A 21,916-nucleotide genomic window follows, 5' to 3' on the forward strand; every position below is an offset into this window, starting at 1 on the left:
ATCTGTCACTTTTTCTTTACTTTTTAACTTTTTTTGTTTTGAAGATCAAACCCCAGGTCCTCACACTTGCTAAGAACTCTGTCTTCCAGCTGTGCTAAACCCCTAGTCTTTCCTTTGAATTTTCTGATTATCTGCAAAGTTGGTCTGGGTAAATCTGAATTACATATGGATGTCACCATTTTAAACACACAAAATAAAGCTTTGTGTAGGAAAAGGAAGTGTGTCTCAAGCGATAAAGTGCTAGCCTTGAGCCAAAGCAGCCAAGCCAAAAGCAAAAATACCTGAGTTTCAAGCCCCTAGTCCTGACATATTCACACTAAAATTATGTAATGCTTAACATTTTTGCTTTTATTACAGTTCCCATTTCTGTTGCTATCATAAGGAGAGTTTTCCACTTAACTATCTCAAATATGGAGATGTTTTGGATGTGTTCTAGATTTTTTTAGTGCTCTAAATGGGAAAAGTGAAAGTTTAATGCTTTCTTTGGGAAATTTTAACAATTGTTGTAATTCTCATTGATTTGTCCATTCTTTCATTTTGAACTTTGATCATGTTTAATCCTTAATTTGACTGTTGAGTATACATTAGACTCATGATATTCCTGCAGTACCAAGAGAGAGCTGTTGAAGAAAAAATGTGTACATGCATAGAATTTAGGACCATACTGCAAATATGTGATTCATTTTTCTGACACCAACCAACTTCCTCTGAAGACATGTTGACTTTCAACAGATATAAAAATTTCACTTTTATTACTTAATTTAAGCATATTAACTTTGTCTTGTTTTTTTTTTTAGGCAACATTTGCTTTTAGGGAGGCATAATCTTTTTTTTTTTTTTTTTTTTTTTTTTTGTCGGTCGTGGGGCTTGAACTCTGGGCCTGGGCGCTGTCCCTCAGCTCTTCAGCTCAAGGCGAGCGCTCTACCACTTGAGCTACAGCGCCACTTCCGGTTTTCTGGTGGTTTATTGGAGATAGGAGTCTCACGGTCTCTCCTGCCCGGGCTGGCTTTGAACCGCGATCCTCAGATCTCAGCCTCCTGAGTAGCTAGGATTACAGGCGTGAGCCACCAGCGCCCAGCTAGGGAGGCATAATCTTATAAAATTAAAGTCGGGGAAACCTCAGATCACACAACAATTTAAACACAACTGATAATTCAGAACTGACTGAGCGCTTCTTTATATCAACTGAGTTGCTTAATAAGTATGCAGGAAGTTATTTCTTCTGATTACTAACTTTTTAACTATGCTAAGTCAAAAATGTGTGTAGTAAGACTGAATAAGGCTGGGTTTATTATGTAGCTAAAAATATGTAAGAATGGATCCATGGGGGGGCATGTAAATTGTACAGTACATGTTCTTAATATTTACTTTTCTACCTTTCTTTTTTTCTTCCTGGTTATTGAGAGAATACAAGTGCAGTGGTATGATTGGATTCTCTGATAAATATATTTCCCCAAACCTTTTAGAGAAAACTTATTTTATATAAAACAAATCACAAATTGCTATGAGACCTTTCCAGCTTTTCTTTTTTTTTTTTTTTTTTTTTTGGGTCCGGTTCTGGGGCCTGAACTCTGGGCCTGGGCGCTGTCCCTCAGCTCTTCAGCTCAAGGCTAGCGCTCTACCACTTGAGCCATAGCTCCACTTCTGGCTTGTTTTCTTTTTGCTTCTGTGGTGCTGGGGAATCGAACCCAGGGCCTCAGGCATGCAAGGCAAGCGCTCTACCACTGAGCCACCTTCCCAGCCCCTCCATCTTTTCTTTCGAATGTTATTTTTATTTATTTATTTATTTTTTGGTCCAGTCGTGAGGCCTGAGCTCTGGGCCTGGGTGCTGTCCCTCAGCTCTTCAGCTCAAGGCTAGCACTCTACCACTTGAGCCACAGCACCACTTCCGGCTTTTTTCTTTTTGCTTATGTGGTGCTGAGGAATTGAACTCAGGGCCTCAGGCATGCAAGGCAAGCGCTCTACCACTGAGCCACCTTCCCAGCCCTATTTTTATATTTTCTAGTTGACTTTTGTAACTACATTTACTGGAAAATGCAAGTATCTTTGTAGTTCTTTCACTAAATATTTATCAGTCTACTACTATTAAGGTGGTAAAGACAAAAAAACAACACAATCTAACGTGTCTGACCTTTTGAAACCTAGTCTATTTGAGTAAGACAGTATAAAAAAACTTTTAGATATAGTGTAATTTAATAATCATGTATGTCTGGATGTTAAATGATATTGTAGAGGAAAAGCATCTAGTTTGGTGTATCAGTTCTTACTATGCTAACAAACAACCTTCAAACCCAGAGTCTTAAAACAACAAAGGATGCCTTATTGCTCATGTTTAGGTCAAAAAACAGCTGTATCCATAGCTGTTTTCCTTAGGAATGTAAGATGAAGGGACAGCTTTAGAATGGAGCATGTTTTGGTGTTAGGAGGAAGAGTTATGTAGAACTATGGACTTCTAGTTAGAGCTTCATTCAGAAGGGACATATATCACTTCCATTCACATTTCATTGCCCAAAATGTGTCATTTGGCCATGCATGATAGACTTAGTCAGGGAAGTATAATGAATACTTTTATAGAAAGAAGCAGTAGCTGAGTACCATGATATGCATCTTAATCTCAGCTATTCAGGAGGCTGAAGCAGGAAGATTGAAAGTTCAACACTACCTAGGAAATTTAATAAAAGTGGAGTTGGCAGGGGAGAGGATGGCAACTGAGTCATCCAGGTGGAAGGAAATAGACTTGGGAGTTATTGACTTATATAATAAACGATGTAGGCTATACACAACCAGAAAGTTTGTTAGTCTCCAGGAAGGTGGCACCTAGGGAAGCCTTACAGATGATCAATATTTAAACAGCTAGCAGAGAAAAGGAAAACAGACATGGGAGAACAGAAAGAGAAGAAGAACCAGGAAGATCAGATTGTGAGGTACAGGCAGAGGGGAATTTTTGAGAAGGGACTTGTTAATAACACTCAAACACCACTTCATTTCTTATTGACCAAAGGTTAGTTTGTATAGATTTAAAGTAGTCCTTGGATTTTGTTGGTAGGGATCTGTTATTCAGTTTTTCGTTGCTATAACAAAATACTTCAGCAAGCCAACTTAAAGGAGAAAGATTTAATTTTACTCACCATTTCAGAGATTTCAGCCAATGGTTGCTTGGTTCCAATGCTTTTAGACCTGTGGTGAGACTGAACATGGAAGAAGAAAGCCACTCATCATTAAAAAGCCAGGAATGTAGACACAGCCTAGAACAAGATATACTATGTTAAGCCAAGTGCCAGTGGCTGATGCCTATAATCCTAGCTACTCTGGAAGCTGAATCTTGAAAGATCAAGGCTTGAAACCAATCTGAGTAGAAAATGTCCTCAAGACTTCATCTTCAGCTAAGAGCCAGGTTAAAGAAGTGGCTCAAGTGAATGAGCTCTTGCCTTGCAAGCAAGCCTAATGAAGTACAAGGCCTTATTTTAAGCCCGGGTTCCCAGAAAAACAAAAACACAACAATTATGTCAACTATACTGTGGTAACAAAAGGCACAACACTGTGACCTACTTTCTCCAATCTCACTCCACCTTTTGCACCTCCAATAGTCTTAATCAATTTTGTGAATCTATCAAGAATTGATAGATTGATAAAGCTGAACCCTTTACTTCCTAAAAGTCTCACTCTGAACATTAGAGTGAGGATCAAGCTTTTAATTCAAACCATAATAGGGTGGCTTGAAGGCTGTTTAATGAGGTCATGTATGTGGAAGCATTGTATATTCTAGGAAGCTAGAAATAAGTTTGAGCCCTCCATTTCTTGGCGGGGAGCGGGCGTGCAGTCCTGATCTCCGTTATGTACGGAGGCAGAAGGAAAGGGCTCGAGCTCTCTTGGAGTCGTGTCTTCGGTGCCGGCGGCTTCTCGTTCCCTGGTTCTATCCTCAAGCGCTGGGACACGCGTCAAAAAAAAAAAAAAAAGAAATTAAGTTTGACTAGAGAGAGCTATTGAAAATTTCACCCTAGCCTGGCGCTTGTGGCTCACACCTGTAATCTTAGCTACTCAGGAGGCTGAGATCTGAGGAGCGCGGTTCAAAGCCAACCCTGGGCAGGAATGTCTGTGAGACTCTTATCTCCAATTAATCACCAGAAAACCAGAAGTGGTACTGTGGTTCAAGTGGTAGAGCACTCACCTTGAACTAAAGAGCTCAGGGTCAGCACCCAGGCCCAGAGTTCAAGTCCTATGACTGACAAAAAAAAAAAAAGCCAGAAGTAGAGCTATGGCTCAAGTGGTAGAGAACAAGCCTTGAGCAAAAAAAGAAACTCAGCGACAATGCCCAGGCCCAGTTTAAGCCCCAGGATTAGAAAAAAATTCACCCTAAACTTAGAAAAACATAAAGTTGTCTGGAGCAGAGGTCAGAGGAAACATTTTTTTTTGTTTTAGAGAATAATATTCAAATATGAAAATTTATTTGATTTTAATTAATTAATTAATTTTTGCCAGTCCTGGGCAGGGCCTGGGCACTGAACCTGAGCTGCCTTTGCTCAAGGCTAGTGCTCTACCACTTGAGCCACAGCACCACTTCTGGCTCTTCTGTGTATTTGGCACTGAGGAATCAAACCCAGGACCTCATGCATGCTAGGCGAGTACTCTAACACGAGCCACATTCTCAGCCCTAACTTACTTATTGTTATGGTCAAACAGATGACTTCAGTTAACATGCACATTTATGTGTGCAATCATCTTGATCAGAGTTACCCCTTCCATCATTTTCCTTAACCCTTGCCCTACCAGTCTCATCGTTTCCTAGCTTCACATATGTACATTGAGTCTCATGACTATTCACCTACCCTCTTTCCATTAGCCTCCACCCACCTCAACGAGATTAAGCAAGACATGTTTCAGCTTGCTGAGACTCATTTTTATTAAAACTATCTTGTTCAGTGAGGTTACACCATGGATCTTACTCCTGTGTATACCATACTTTACTCACTTTGGTGGTTTATATAGACATATGATCCTATATGTGTTTATATGTGTTTCTCTCATAAGAGAGAAAACATGTTCCCTTAGTCTTTCTGAGCCTAGCTTACTTTGCTCAATGTAATTTTGAAATATATATGTATTTAAAGATGAAAGTAATAAAAGATATACTGAGTACATATGTATACGCATATACTTACATATATATACATTATATTACATATACTCACATATATGTATGTGTATATACCTATATATGTATATGTATAAACTTTTCCATCTTTGGAAAAGGGAACAAGGGGAGGGTTTTTTTTTTTTTGTTTTTGTTTTTGTTTTTGTTTTTGTTTTTGTCAGTCCTGGGACTTGAACTCTCAGGGCCTGGGCACTGTCCCTGAGCTTCTTTTGCTCAAAGATAGTGCTCTACCACTTGAGCCACAACTCCCCTTCCTACTTTTTTTAGTAATTTATTGGAGGTAAGAGTCTCATTTACTTTCCTGTCCAGGTTAGTTTTGAACCTTTGAACCTGTGATTCTCCAATCTAGCCTCCTGAGTAGCTAGGATTACAGGTGTGAGCTACTGATGCCTGGAGATGTGTGTGTGTGTGTATGTGTGTGTGTGTATATAATTTTTTTTTTTTTGAGAGAGAGAGTTAGAACCCAGTTAAGTGTTTGGGAATTTTCTTACTTTTTGAGGGGTGGGGGATTGAAAGAAGGGTCATGTTAAGATTGTCCTGGCTGACCCTGAACTCAAGATTGTCCAACCTGAGCTTCCCTAGGAGCTGGGATTATAGGTATATACCACTATGATCAGTTTATAGCCTTAACTTTTATTTATTTATTTTTTGGGTTTTTTTTTTTTTTTTGGGTCTGGTCATGGGGCCTGAACTCTGGGCCTGGGCGCTGCCCCTCAGCTCTTCAGCTCAAGGCTAGCACTCTACCACTTGAGCCACAGTGCCACTTCCGGCTTTTTTTTTTTCTGCTTATGTGGTGCTGAGGAATCGAACCCAGGGCCTCATGCATGCAAGGCAAGCACTCTACAACTGAGCCACCTTCCCAGCCCATATAGCCTTAACTTTAAAAAAAGAAAACAACAAATGTACAAGCTAGGTACCTAGTTGAATCTAAGGAAAGTTTGCAAGACTCTTTATCTCCACTAAACTACCAAAACAAAAAAACAAAAACCCAGAGATGGAGCTGTGACTCAAGTGGTAGAGCATGACCTAAAGCAAAAGAAACTCAGGGACAGCACCCAGACCCTGAGTTCAAGCCCAAGGGCCAGTACAAAAACAAAAAACAAAACAAATACTATTTCGTTTATATTTTAGAGTCTTAGTACTGTTTACTTGCTCAATGCCCACCTACAAAGCATGTATGTCAAAATCTAGAATCTGCACAGTCACTTCCTTAGTGTAAATGTGGCTCTGCCAATAAGATAACATAACATGCCTGAAACAGTGTTAAGCTTTTCAGTGTTGAAAAGCAGTTGGAGAAGGAAAAAAAAAGTTAAGGTATGAATAATTTATTTTTTAAAAAACTCAAATAGGGCTATGGGTGGAAGCTCAGCGGTGGAGTGGTTGCTTATGTGCAAAGCCTGGGTTTGATCTCTGGTACTGCAGAATGCCTCCAAACAAAAACAACCAGGAATCCTGTCAAATGAACTTTGGTACTACTAGAAAAACTATAAAAACTGGGGCTGGGAAGGTAGCTCAGTGGTAGAGTGCATGCCTTGCAAGCATGAGGCCCTGGGTTCGATTCCTCAGCACCACATAAATAGGAAAAACCGGAAGTGGTGCTGTGGCTCCAGTGGAAGAGCGCTAGCCTTGAGCTGAAGAGCTGAGGGACAGCGCCCAGGCCCAGAGTTCAGGCCCCATGACCGGCAAAAAAAAAAAAAAAAAAATTGCTTAAACTTACCTAAATCAGCTGAGATCAAGGACTCAAAAATCAGAATTCTAAAGACTAATAGAGATCTCAAAATTCACAGCATTTACTAAACTTTACTAAATGGAAATAGATTCACTTAATGACATCTATTAATGATACAAGCTTTACTTCATATTTTAAATTCTGCGTGTGTGTGTGTGTGTGTGTGTGTGCGCGTGCGCGCGCGCACACACACACACACGAGTGTTTATGTTGATACTGGGTTTGAACTGAGTGTCTTGGGCTTGAACTGAGACATATCTGGCATTCTTAGCACTAGAGTCACCTCCAAGTTGCAGAGTTTTGCTGGTTAATTGGAAACCAGTCTGCCCATGCTTGCTTCAAACTCAGTTCTCAGATCTTATCCTCCTGAGCATGAATCCCAGCATTTTTACCTAGTATGCATGCGTGTGTGCATGCGTATGTATGTGTGCTGGTCCTGGGGCTTGAACTTGGGGCCTGGGTGCTGTACCAAAGCTTCTTTGCTCAAGGTTGGCACTTGACCACTTAAGCTACAGCTCCACTTACAGCATTTTTGGTAGTTAATTGGAGATAAGATTTTCATGGGCTTTCCAGACTGGGTGGGCTTTGAGCCACAAACCTCAAATCTGAGCCTCTTGAGTAGCTAGGATTATAGGCGTGAGCCAGAGTGTATACAGTGGTATGCTTAACTTTTTCACTTACATGTCCTTGTAGCACTTATTTTACTTTTATTTTCTCGTGATGTGAAGAAAGGAGGAGAGGAAGAAAGAATGAGAGAGAAAGAAAAGAATGAAAAGAATGAAACTCTGTCTCACAAGTTTTTACCACTTGAGCCATACCCCAAGTCCTTTTTTCCTTAATTTGATTTTAGATCAGGTCACATGCTTTTGCCTATGGTAAAAACTGAAGTTTTTTTTTTTTTTTTTTTTTGGGTCCGGTCGTGGGGCCTGGGTGCTGTCCCTCAGCTCTTCAGCTCAAGGCTAGTGCTCTACCACTCGAGCCACAGCGCCACTTTCGGTTTTTTTCTTTTTGCTTATGTGGTGCTGAGGAATCGAACCCAGGGCCTCAGGCATGCAAGGCAAGCGCTCTACCACTGAGCCACCTTCCCAGCCCCCAAAAAACTGAAGTTTTTCAGTAAATAGTGATTCATCTGTTGCATTGCTTTGGAAATTTTTGTCAGTGAGCAAATCACTTTGTGATTAAGTTTATAATGGCCATTGTAATAAAGATGGTTATATTTTTTCCTTATGGGGGTAAGAGTGAAATTACATTTTAATACATTTATTCTTATATCTTCATAAGTACCAACACAGTGTAGTTGGAGTTGGCAGCCTACTATAGGGCTTACTTCTCAATAGAGTATTACCCAGCTGAGCAACATTGCCAAGAAGCCAAAGGAGTCTGCTACAGTCAGGGGATACAATTTGTTACTTATAATAAATGGGAGGATTTTTTTTTTTGCTAATTATAATAACTTTGGTTCATAAAACATACTTAGCTAACTTCCATCACAAGAGAGAGGTCGATAGTGAGGCTTCTAGCTTGACAATGCAGCCATTGGAGCCACTTTCTGACTTTACTTGCCACAGGCTTTTTAAAATGTTTTGTGTAAGTTATACATTAGATGTGAGAGAGTTCCTCTCTGCCTGTCAAATATCTTACTCTGTTTTCTTTGAGATTTAACTCATCCCCTAAAAATTTGTATCTTTCCTATTTGCTAGTTGTTGGGTCCTATTAATTACAGAGTGTGTTCCTCACATTTGTGAGATTTGTCTTTAAACATTTTGTTGCCTTTTTGTATTTGCTAGCTTTTTTTTTTTTTTTTTTTTGTAAAAAATGTCCATACCTTCATATATGTTTAAGAGACTGGTGCTAGGTATGGTACATAGCAAAGACAGAAAAATTGTAGTTCATGTCCACCCCATGTAAAGTTAGGTTGAGACCTTATCTGAAAAAGCAACAAGATTGGCTGAGTGCTGGTGGTTTACTTCTATAATCCTAGCTATTTAGTAGACTGAATTCTGAGGATATAGGTTCAAAGCTAGCTGGGCAGGAAACTCCGTGAAACTCTTACCTCCAAGTAACTATCAAGAAGCCAAAAGAGGGCCTGTGACCAAAGTGGTAAAGTGCTAGTGTTAAGCACTTTACCAGCACTTAGGGACAGTACCTAAGCTCAGGGTTCAAGCCCTAGCACTTGTGCCCTCCAAAAAGCTTTTTGCTTTTTCTCAGTAGCAGATTGAGTTGCTTAAATTTAAATATTTCAAGGTTGTTTAAAATGTGTATATGTGGTCTGGTTAGAAACACACAGCACCAATCCTATCAATCAGGATGCTAAAACAGGAGGATCAAAAGTTTGAGACTAGCTTTGCTACATAGAAGACGCTGAGTGGGGAAAAATGTATGTTCATATATTTTTAACTTTTTCTGTTTATTGGTTTTAAAAGATAGCTTCATTGAAATATAATCATGTTCTATAAAATCTCCCTTTTAATGTAAGTTAAATACTGTTGTTAAAAGTTCTTTTTTATTATCTCTAAGTAGCTGTGTAAAGGAGTTTCAGTTGAACATGTCAGTTTATGAGTACAATGCATCTTAGTCAATTCCCCCCACACTTTTGTTTTTTGCCAGTCCTGGGGCTCGAACTCAGGGCCTGGGCATTGTCCCTGAGCTTCTTTTGCTCAAGGCTCTACCACTTGAGCAACAGCACCACTTGAGCTACTGTGCCCCACTTCTGGCTTTTTCTGTTTATGTGGTACTAAGGAATCAAACCCAGAGCTTCAGGCATGCTAAGCAAGCACTCTACTACTAAACCATATTTCCAGCCCACAATGTTATCCTTTTTATAATACTCCCTTTCTCCCAATTCCACCATCCCCTCCATATCTAGTTCCATATCTAAGTTCACAAATTTAAGCTGAGTACTTTGTCATTGATTTTTTTTTTTTGGTAATTTCCCTCTTTATATGCTAAGGATTGAATTCAGCATGCCCTATCCTAGTCCTTATTTTTAATATTTATGTGCATCTCAGTAACCATCATTATAAACTAGCTGTAAAACATTCTCTTACTTAAGGAACTTCTTATGCTCGTTTGCAGACTCACTGCTACCAATAACCAAGCTCAGGTAGCACTGATCTGCTTTCTGTCTCTACAGCTTTGCATTTTCTGGAAATTTTATACAATGTGCTGTCTTCTGAATCTGGCTTCATTCACTTGGCTTTATATTTTCATGATTCATCCATGTTACAGAATGTATCAATAGTTCATTCATTTTTATTGCTGACATACCAAATTTTGTTTATTCAGTGGTTGATAAACATTTGTATTGCTTCCATGTTTTTGTAATTTTCAGCAATGCTGTTAGAAATATTTGTGTATAATTCTTGGTAGCTTTTACTTCTCTTGGGTGGAATAACTATGAGTAGAATCGCTTGGAACTCATTTAACCACAGAAAGTTCTCTTAAAAATAGATGATATCACATGGTAGAGCGCTAGCCTTAAGCTGAAGAGCTGAGGGACAGTGTCCAGGCCCAGTTCAGGACCGACGACCAACCAAAACAAAACAAAACAAAAAAAAGATGATAGTTCTGTACTTGAGGAGAAATACATAATTGAATGATAAAAGCTGAAGTGAAATGATTGGAGCAGGCATATGCGAGATTCTAAACTATGCAGTATAATAACAGAATCTACTTTAGAATTTATTGATAACAAGATTTTTTAAGTCTAAACTTTAATTCCAAGGAGAATGTCAAAATTAGTGAGGCCACGTGATTTGCTTTCATCGACAGGAAAATGAATAGATATAACACATAAGATTTAATATAAATCCCATATAAAAAGTGGTCATCAAGATAATTTTCGATGAACACACCAAGGAATTAAGTAGGCAATTCACTCAAGATATATATCAAGCTGAGCATGGTAGTACAAGCCTGTAATCCCAGCACTTCAGAGGTTGAGGCAAAAGAAGGGAAGATTGCCAGTTTGAAGGCAGTCTGAGTTATACAGTGGGCTGAAGGCCAGCCTAGCTACATAGTGGAACATTGCTCCAACTTCTTCCCACCAAAAAGATGAAGATTCAAGTATATGAGTGTAGTTCAATGATAAGGCCTGTCTGTCTGTCTTGCATGTGTGAGACTCTGGGTTCCACTTCCAGCACTCTGGAAAAATAAAAAGAAACATACTCATGTATACAAATTATTTATTGTTAAATTAGCAAAATTTGTTAATTAATATGATATGTTCAGTGATTCTGAGATAACTTTCATGGTAGTTTTCTTGAATGTTTCAGGGGCAAATTAGTAAGGACTAAACTAAAAGATAAGAATGCGGCTATAATTTTCCCATGTGTTGAAGTCAAGTCTGGTCAGGCCTTCCTCTCCACTCCTTCTCTTTGACTCACCCAAACTCTGAAGGTAATAACCCAACACAACTTTTTTTACTTTCTGGCCTAGGGAACTTTGTGTTTGTTCTGCTTTTGTCAGAATCCTGATTTTCTAGCTCTGACTCCTAAATCTAGTTATTCTTTAATCTAATGACTCACACCTTGGGAGTTTCCCTGACCCTATTCCAAGAAAATGCTGTTAACTTTCCCATTCCCATAAATAATTCTGTGATGGCCTTTCTACTCTTCATTAATTTTGCTTCGGGGACTCATCTGAAAATACTCTTCTTGTTGGTTTTATAAAGTTCTTTGTGAAGTTCTTCGGTATAGGCGGGCCAAACACTTGAATCACTCTTAGTATAATGCAACACAGTCATCCCCAAATAAACTATGTTTAGTTTGACAAATTGTCTACCAAAAAGTGGTAAACTAAAAGCAAGAGATGAAAGTTGAGCCAGTTGTGTGATACACACCAGTACTAATGAGGCAAAGATGATAAGGCAGAAGCATCTTGAGTTCAAGACCAGCCTGGATACATTTTCAGGCTGGGGATGTAGCTGAGAAATAGAATGATTGCCTACCGTATACTAGGGCTTGGGTTCTGTCCTCAACACTGAAAAGAGGAATCATTGTCCTATTCAATTCCTCTTATATTTTTTTCTTCTACCATGAAATATTTTTTCCATTTCTGATCAACTTTTGTGTTGATAATACATTATGTGGCTACTAGCATTAGTGTTCTCTACATTATCCATCCATCCATATAAAGGACGATATGATTTTTACAGTTGAGTTTACATGAAGTTGTGGGTGAGGAGGTAATATGTGAAACAAGTGAATAGAGTAGAATTAGACCGTCTAGGCTGTTATGGGTGTGACTGAATTCTTCTCATCTCTCACTGCTTATTTGGTCTACCATGGTTTCTCTTTATGTACTGATAGAGTTGCTAACTAGCCCTTGGCTATTTTCCTGGCCTCTTTGGTGTTACTTTTCTTGATTTTCCTCATACATTTCTGACTATTCAGTCTGAAATGCCTTCAAGCATTTTCTCTACTGGTTTCTTATTAAAGTTGATGTTTCTAGAGTGTCAGTCATTGTTTTCTCCGTGTGATTTTTGGATTATTTGTATACTTTTAGGGACCATTCAAAGATATATTGAGCCTTAATGTCTGAGTTTTATGTCTATCTGTCTACATTTAACTCATTGGATATCCTATACAGAAGCTGAGAGTAAATATCCCAAACTGAAGTGATTCATTTATTAGCTTTCTTCCCTTTAGTATTTCTGAAAACAGATAATGGTATTATCAGTAGTCTAATCTGGAAACTTTTACTTTAACATCAGCCTATAGGATCTGTAAAGCCCTTTAGCTACCTTTAATACTGTCATTGTTCAGAACCTTATTATTGAACAGCCTTATAACATGTCTCCAAGCCTTTAATCTAGTATACTTTATACTGTTTTCACTCAGAATGGAGTATTTTTTTTAGAACTCAGTACTTCCCTACCTAGCCCCTATAATGCTAAATCCTGTATCATCTCTGTTGTGAAGATTATACCGCTTGATATGTCTTACAAGGCAGCTGCTTAGCTCTCTGGACTCACCTGTCCTTTTGTCTTTATATTCTGCCTGGCAGCCGTACTAACCCTCTCCCCTCACCAGCCCACATGCTATGCTGTTTCTTACCTGTCGCTCCTACTGTTTAATCTCCTCCCCACTCATCGTGACTCAGTCTTATTCAGCTTTCATGGCTCAGCATGGCATTCCTGCGTTAGGAAGCCTCTGATTCCCAAGGATGAGATCTGTACTCTTCCTCTCTACAGGATCATTCTTGTTAATATATAAAACAGTATAATATTTACCTTATTAAAAATTCTCAGACTGATTAAATATTCTCAGACTGAGCCGGCGCCAGTGGCTCATGCCTGTAATCCTAGCTACTCAGGAGGCTGAGATCTGAGGATCGCGGTTCAAAGCCAGCCTGGGCAGGAAAGTCTGTGAGACTCTTATCGCCAATAAACCACTAGAAAACTGGAAGTGGCGCTGTGGCTCAAGTGGTAGAGTGCTCTCCTTGAGCTGAAGAGCTCAGGGACAGTGCCCAAGCCCAGAGTTCAAGCCCCACAACTGACCAAAAAGAAAAAACAATATCAACCAAAAAAAAAAAAAAAACAAAACTCTGGTCTCTACTTGCCTTCTAGCTATTTTCTTTTGCTCTACTTTCATAATCTTTTGTTTATATATTCTCTCATTCTGTACATTTTCTCATAAATTATTCTCCTCTATTAAGTGTTCTGTTCTTTTTTTTTTCACTACTACTATTCTTATCAAGGTTATCAGTGACTTCCAGGTTGCTGTCTCCAGTGGTTATTTTTTGTACCTCACCTTACTTAATTGATCAGCATCATCTGATAGTTGACTTTTCCCACATCCTTTGAAAATACCATTCACAAAGCTTCCAGGACATACTCCTATTTTGTTTCCTTTGATTGGTGTTTATCTCCCTAAGCTCTGAACTTGCTTCAGGGTTGAGACCTTGGACCTGTGGTCTATCTGCTCACCTTCTTGGTGATTTTCTTCTTTTCGACATTAAATTCTGTTCATATTCTAACGATAGTCAAATTTATATATCAAGCCCAGATTTCTTCTAACTAGGCTAATAAAGATGTCTTTAAAATGTTTCTATGGGGCTGGGAAGGTGGCTCAGTGGTAGAATGCTTGCCTTTCATGCTCGAGGCCCTGGGTTTGATTCCTCAGCACCACATAAATGGAAAAGGCTGGAAGTGGCACTATGGCTCAAGTTGTAGAGCGTTAGCTGTGAGCTGAAGAGCTGAGGGACAGCACCCAGGCCCAGAGTTCAGACTCACGACTGACAAAAAAATGTTTCTTGGTATTGGAGGTGTGGCTCAGGTGGTAAGGTACCAGCCAATGAGCAAAAGCAAGTGTCAGATACATGGTGGCAGGAGTCAACCCAGGGCTCCTTGCGCACTTTTTTTTTTTTTTTTGAAACAAGAGTCTTTTTAAGAAGGTTGGAGTGGCCTTGGACTCACTATGTAGGATAGATTGGTCTCAGAGTCCCAAATCCTCCTTACTTTTCTCAAGTACTAGAGTTACAGGCATTCACCATGCCTAGCCAATTTTGGTATATTTCACCAAATGATTATACAGTTTTTGTTTGTTTGTTTCTTTGTTTTGTTACTTTTAGAGACAGGGTTTTGCTATATAATCCAGGCTGCAATCAAACTCTCTCAACCATCCTACTTCATTCTTTTGAGTTCTGGGATTACAGGTGTGAGCCACCATGACTGGTTTATAATACAGTTTGGATGGGCATTAAGGTTGTTTCAACTTTTCAACTCCTACTAATCTTGCTTCAATGAAGACATTGATGAGTTTGCCAAGATATGGGTGCATATTTTAGTATTACCATATGTTAGATGTCCAAATGTGGAATTACTGAGTGAAAAGGTATAAGCATTAAATACTCTAATAGATATTTCTTTCATTTCCAAAAAAATTGTATCAGCTTATACTTTCATACACAGTATATAAGAATGCAATTTCTCCACATTCTTGCCAGCATCAAATATCTCTAACTGGGGGCGGGAGCGGGGGGAGCGTGTGTGTGTGTGTGTGTGTGTGTGTGTGTGTGTGTGTGTGTGTGTGTGTGTGTATGTGCGTGTGTGTGTGTGTATGTGCGTGTGTGTGCGTGTGTGTGCGTGTGTGTGCGTGTGCGCACATGCATGCACATACACATACACACATGCATGTGTGTGCAATCCTGAGGCTTGATCTCAGGGTCTAGGTACTGCCTCTGAACTTTTGTGCTCAAGACTAGTTTACTACCACTTGAGCCCCAGCTCTCTTTTGACTGCTTGGTATAAGAGTATCATGAACTTCCTTGCCTGAGCTGGCTTTGAACCTGATCCTCAGATCTCAGCCTTCTGAGTAGCTAGGATTACATGTGTGAGCTACCAGCATCTGGATAAGTATCTCTAGTCTTAATCTCTACCAGACTTTGATCATCTTGAGAGAATTTTAGTGTCTTGCCTTGTTCTCCTTCTTATACATTACATACCTTGTTTTTTTTTTTTAAGAATTTTAACCAGTAAGTCTTGAGTCAGTTCCCTGACTGAAAAAAGTTAAAGTGATTGCATGTTTATGCAGTCTATAAGTTTAATAATAACAATATAACTACCAATTATTTAGCAGTTTCTATGTACAAATACTGTGCTAAATCTTTTATACCATTTACTGTCATCTAGGTACTTAATTATCTTCAATTTAATTATAACTAAAAGGAGTCTCAGAGAGGTTAAATAATTTGTTCCATGTTTATACTGTAAATTCTGAGGACATAGAGCTGGAATTCATATATTTAATATTTGCAGTACTTCATATATCTTATTGTTATTTAGATGTGTTAGTTTGGCCTATTCCATGTTAAATCATAGCTTCTATTCTAGAGTTATTTCATAGAGTTATTGTTTTTCCATTAAAGCAATCATTTGTAACTTGTGCCTGTTGGAACTTTTTGACTGGGAATATATGTTATGGTGAGGGAAAGATGGGATTGTAATGCTGTTCCAAATGTGATTTGTAAATAAAGGTTTGGGAATCAGCTGCTTAACTTGAATAAAGACGAATTTTTATTTAGTTGAAGAAAAGTGTTTATGTAGTGAGAAATATGATCTAAAAGGGGTCTCATTGGTTAAGATGTTTAAACTGGACTTCAGAATGAAAAGGAGGTTTTTAACAGGTGAAGAGTGTGGCTGAGTGGAAGCAAGGCTTCTCCTGGCTTAGAACATCATTAGCAAACATCTCGAGAGGCCTGTGGTTAGGGAGCTACAGATGGAGACATAGAGTTGGATGTCATAGATTGAATTCAGATATTTAGTTTTTACTATTCTGAAGAGCTTATTGTTATTTGGATGTTATGCTTTGGCTTATCTTCTGTTATATTAAAAAACAAACAGAGCTTCCAATGGTTAAGCAAGAGTGAAATGGATGTACTGTTAGTGGGAAAAGAAGATCAGGTTAAATTGGGTGTTTGGAATTTGAAAGACTTGGAAATTTATTACAACTCTTGAACTTGATTTTGAAGTCAAAAGAGTTATCAACACCCTTTAATAAGGTGAAACGGTGACCAATTTGTATGTATAGTTTAGGAAATAAGTCTAGCATCAGTTGGAGGGTAGTGATGTAGAACCATTTTGGCAATATTCAGGGCTTAGAGGAAAGTAGTGGGAAGGGAAAGGCAGTGTGGAACTGAGAGATTATACCAGAAATCATAGAAATTTTTTTTATTTTTTATTTTTTTAATTTTATTTTATTTTATTTGTGAACATACTGTACAGAGGAGTTACAATTACATGGGCAGGATAATGCATACATTTCTTACCAAGCATTGCAGCCTCCTCCTTTGTTTATCCTTCACATCCCTTCCCAGCCTCTCCCCTCCCCCCCAATCCCAATCCTTCTCCTTCCCCCCCTCCCCCCCCAGTTACTGATAATTGATATTGCTGCTAGAATAGTATTAACCCACTTACCCATAGTTTTGTTTTCTGTAGTTTTAGTTACCCAAAGTTAATTGTGGTCCAAAAAATATCAAATGGAAAATTCCAAAAAAAACTCATAAATTTTTACAGTGCATGTAAAATTCAATGTAGCATGGTGAAATTTATCACAGCCCTGCTGTGTCTTACCAAGATGTTAATTATTCATTTGTTCAACATGTCTACACTGTCCACACAACAACCTGTTGATCACTTAATAGCCACTGAGATCTTCTATTCTACTGATGTGGTGTTGCAGAGCTTGTTTTCAGGTGACTGTTGTTTTACTTAATAATCACGCCAAGTCAGTAATGATGTTGGCATTCAGACATGCCAAAGAGAAGCCATAAAGTGCTTTATGTAAGTAAACAGTTCAAAGTTCTCTACTTTAGGAAAGAAAAATAAATCACATGCTGAGGTTGCTAAGATCTTATGGTAGGATTGAATCTTCTGAAACTTATGAAGAAGGGAAAAGAAATACATGCTGTTTTTGCTGTAATTCCTTAGACTGCAGTTTAGGCTACTGTGTGGTATGGGCTTAGTTAAGGTGGAAAAATCCTTAAAGTTGTGGTGGAAAACATGAACTGAAAATGTGTCAGTACTCAGTATTGATGTCAATGTTCAGTATTAGCTAAGGTTTCAGGTACCCATTGGAGGAGTTTTAAACATATTCTTCTTGAACAAGGGGTACTACTATATTATTGTTGTTCTTTTCTTTTCTTTTTTTTAATTGTGAAAATACTGTACAGAGGGGTTACAATTACATGAGCAAAGTATTGAGTACATTTCTTATTAAGCATTGTTGCCTCCTCCTTTGTTTCCCCTTCCCATCCCTTCCCATCGCCTGCCTTATGATAGGCATATATTCATTCTATGCTCCTGGAGGAATTTATGACATGAGATGCTCAGCAAGTGGTGGGTAAGTAATGGGATAAGTTATTACACTTGTGAAATACTTACTTAAAATATTTATTTGATGCTTATTTAGCATATGTTTTATTAAGGAATTAGGATATCAAAACTAATCTCAAGCTGGGTGCCCGTGGCTCACACCTGTAATTCTAGCTACTCAGGAAGCTGAGATCTCAGGATCATGGTTCAAAGCCAGCCCGGGCAGGAAAGGCCGGGAGACTATTATCTCCAATAAACCATACAGAAAACCGGAACTGGTATAGTGGCTTAAGTGGTAGAGCACTAGCTGAAGAGCTGAAGAGCTGAGGGACAGCATTCAGGCCCAGAATTCAAGCCCCATGGCAGACAAAAAACAACAACAAAAACCCCCAAAAAACTGATCTCAGTCTTCAAGGAATTTGCAATAATCACGAGACATTTTATCGGTCTTGTTTGTTGTTTTTACTTTTTTGTAATCTTTAGGTATGTTATCTTTGTGTGTGCATGTGCCAGTCCTTGGGAGTTAAACTCAGGGCCTCGCTAAGTTTTTGTTTTGTCCCTAAGTTTTTGTTTTGCTCAAGGCTAGCACTCTACCACCTGAGCCACAGCTGCATTTCTGGCTTTTCTGGTGGTTAATGGGAGATTAGAGTCTCCTTAATATTCCTGCCTGGGCTGGCTTCAAACCGTGATTCTCAGATCTCAGCCTGAATAGCTTTGGCACTTGCCTGGACATATTATCTTAACTGTGACCCTGTCTTGTTTCTATGAAGTATTGCTTAAATCATAATGTTCTGAAGTTTAAGTGAGGTAATATATGTAGAGTATTTACCATGGCCCAGGCATAAACACCAGTGTCCTTCTAATCTAAACCTAGTAAATTCAAATTTATTACATTTGTATGACAACTACGTTGTACCAGATAATATATGCATTATGGTTTATTTTTCTGGTACTGGGGCTTGAACTCAGGACCAGGACATGCTCTTTTTAGCTTTTCCACTCAAGGCTGACACTCTACCACATGAGCTATAGCTCTACGTTAGTTTTTTTTTTTTTTTTCTGATTAATTGGAGATAAGTCTCATGGACTTTTCTGCTTAGGGTGGCTTCAAATCATGATCCACAGATCTCAGCCTCCTGAGTAGCCAGAATTACAGGCATAAACCTCTAGCATCTGGCAAAATAAATAAGTTTGCCTTTCCTGATGATTTGGCAGTAGAAGTCCTGATTGCAGTACTGTTTTCCTTATTGTAACTATACATATATCATTGACTTGTCAGTCTCAATATATTATAAAATGAGTGAAATGGTTCCTGTTTATTTGGGTAGTTGAGAAAAACAGAAAAATTAATGGCTATAAAATTGTCAGACAGAGCTGGGCCACCAGCAGATCACCCCTCTAATTCTAACTATTCAAGGGGCCAACAGCCTGAAGTTCAAAGTTCAAGGCCAGCCTGGGCAGTAAAGTTTGCTAGTCTCCATCTCCAAATAGCAGTGGAAAGTAAAACTGGAAGTGTGGCTCTTGTAGTAGAGCACCAACATAGGACACTCGAAACCCTGAGTTTAGACGTCAATACCTCCTCCTCCCTATCCCTCCCCCGCCCCGGCCAGTAAATCAAAATTGTATAGCAGAATGATTGAGATTTTAAAAAAGGTTCAAATGTGTCTCTCTCTCAATCCTAATTTATCTGTAGTTGGAAGACATTTAATAACTACTTTATAACATTGGTGCAAAGTTAAAATCATTCAGGCAAGGTATTTTATCCAAACACATGAGAAACACTCACAAAGTGGTGATTATTGTAAATTATGTGACATTCTTTTGTCATTATTGAATAATGAACTCTTCTTTTTGCTCCTAAGGGTTAAAACCTCTGTGTCACTGAATTCTTGATATGTTTTGCCTTTCATTGTTGTGAAAGAAATCAATCCTTTTAAATGAATTTTCCCAGCTTCTATAACTTTGACTTCAAAACTTTCCCCAACATGATCCAAAAAGAAATGTACTCTTTACCTGACTTAAGGAAACTGTAACTCCTTTGTACATCACCTTTATAATAATAAATTTTTGTACTTTTTTTATTGTAAAAATGCTGTATAGAGGGGTTACAGTTACATGAGCAAGGTAATAAGTACATTTCCTATTGAGCATTGTTGCCTCCTCCTTTGTTTCCCCAAGTTGGGTGCCATTGGCTCATGCCTGTAATCCTAGCTACTCAGGAGGCTGATATTTGAGGATCTTGGTTCAAAGCCAGCCGAGGCTAGAAAGTCCATGAGACTCTTATCTCTAATTAACCACCAGAAAACCAGAAGTGGCACTGTGGCTCTAGTGATAGAGCACCAGCCTTCAGCTGAAGAGCCGAGGAACAGCACCCAGGCCCAGAGTTCAAGACCCATGACCAACAAAAAAACAAAAAGCAAAAAAAAAGTTTCCCCAAACAAAAATGTTTCAGACTTATGTTTTAGGATAATCACAGGTAAAATTTGAATGTGACACATTATGTTACTAAATTTTAGCCCAGAATTTTGAAAGAAACAATTTTTAATGGAGGGGAGTATTCACTCATCCTCAAAAACAGTGGATAGGGACATGGTGAGGACTATTGTTTGTGTAAAATCTGAGTCATATGGCAGCTGTTAGAAGCAGGCATCTGTACTACACTAACCCTGTGAGTGGTTTATTTCTTTAGTTCAGATATCATTTCCTATCTCAGTCAAAATGATTTTCTCATAACTTGCACTATTTTTTCTTTCTTTTTAGAATAGAATTTTTAAAATAAAATTATTATAATTAAATGCAGTCTCCTCCATGAATATGTAATTGCCAAAGCTTTGAGGAGATAATCTCTGAGGGAATTACCTATCACTAAAAGTTGAAACATGCAAGTAAAGATGGAAGTGCTGGGGCTGGGAAGGTGGCTCAGTGGTAGAGTGCTTGCCTTGCAAGCATGAGGCCCTGGGTTCAATTCCTCAGTACCACATAAGCAAAAAGAAAAAAGCCGGAAGTGGTGCTGTGGCTCAAGTGGTAGAGTGCTAGCCTTGAGCTGAAGAGCTGAGGGACAGCGCCCAAGCCCAGAGTTCAGGCCCCACAACCGGACCCCCCCCCCCCAAAAAAAAAAGATGGAAGTGCTTGAAACAGTGAAAGTATATGTCATCTTGAATGGCTGTGCCTAAATAATGGAAAGGCCTTCACAATTATTTTCATTGCCTTATAAAGCATTTTTTAAAACACTAGGAATGTTCTTTTGTAAAGTAGATGGTATCATTTGCATCTTTTAGCATTTGCACTGAATTCGTTTGCCAAATAAATAGTGTTGTGTGTGGGCAGTTTATTCTTAGTAAGCCTTATCTTGTTTTGCCAATTGTGCCAATCTTTAATGGAGACTTTTTATTTTTAGTTTCTCCATCTTTCCTGCCTTTTGGTGACTAGATAGATCAATAGTAGCTATCTGAGACTGAGTCCATTGTGTGCATTATTGAACAATATGTAAGGTTTCTCTTTTTTTCATTTTGGAAAATATTATTTTATATGATCCAAGGAACCTAGACATTGCCTCTTGGTGTTCCTCTCCTAAGAAAATCCTCCTTTGGCCTCACTGTGTAAATGCCTATATTCCTGTATAATTTGTCATGTTCTAGTGAAATGTAAGGTTTTTCCTTACAAATATGATTAGATAGTTTTCTTACTTATGGAAGCAAGGCTATTATTCTATAGGTGAGATTTTGAACCGTCAGAGACAGTTATGATGGTGTCATAATTTTGTTGTTTTAGCTGATTTCAGGATGATTTAAACTAACATTCTGTGAGGAAAATAATGGCCCATAAAGTGTAGTCAGACTATTGTGTATTTAAAATACTATACTAAAAGCTGGGCACTGGTGGCTTACACCTGTAATCCTAGCTACTCAGGAGGCTGAGATACAGGATCATGGTTAGATGCCAGCTCAGATTGGAAGGTCTATGAGACTCTTATCTCATCAACCCCCAGTAAACCAGTTGTGGAGTTGTGGCTCAGGTGGTAGAGCAGTAGCCTTGAGCAAAAAGAAAAAGCTCAGGGCCAGCACCCAGGCCTGAGTTCAAGCTCCATGACTGACAAAACAAACAAACAAACCCCCCACCACACTAAAACTTATTTAGTAAAATTATTATTAAATGTCAAAAATTAAAAATGTGACATTTGAAAACTTTTTTAGAGTTTAAAAAGTTGGGTTTGGGCTCATAG

At 38.6% G+C, this 21,916-nt stretch overlaps 1 protein-coding gene and 1 non-coding gene across 35 annotated transcripts in view; both read left to right on the top strand.

Annotated features, from left to right (window-relative positions):
• The window catches only part of Slmap (sarcolemma associated protein), a 127,659-nt gene that overhangs the window by 20,052 nt on the left and 85,691 nt on the right, over window positions 1–21,916 (top strand). The gene's annotated exons all lie outside the window — the stretch shown is intronic.
• On the top strand, window positions 3,789–3,937 carry LOC138824903 (small nucleolar RNA SNORA57). Its single transcript, XR_011371219.1, has one exon. It is a non-coding gene; the product is annotated as a small nucleolar RNA SNORA57 (small nucleolar RNA).

The sequence above is a fragment of the Dipodomys merriami genome, unplaced genomic scaffold (assembly GCF_024711535.1).
Source record: "Dipodomys merriami isolate MVZ:Mamm:240054 unplaced genomic scaffold, mDipMer1.0.p SCAF_13, whole genome shotgun sequence".
Taxonomy (NCBI): Eukaryota; Metazoa; Chordata; class Mammalia; order Rodentia; family Heteromyidae; genus Dipodomys; species Dipodomys merriami.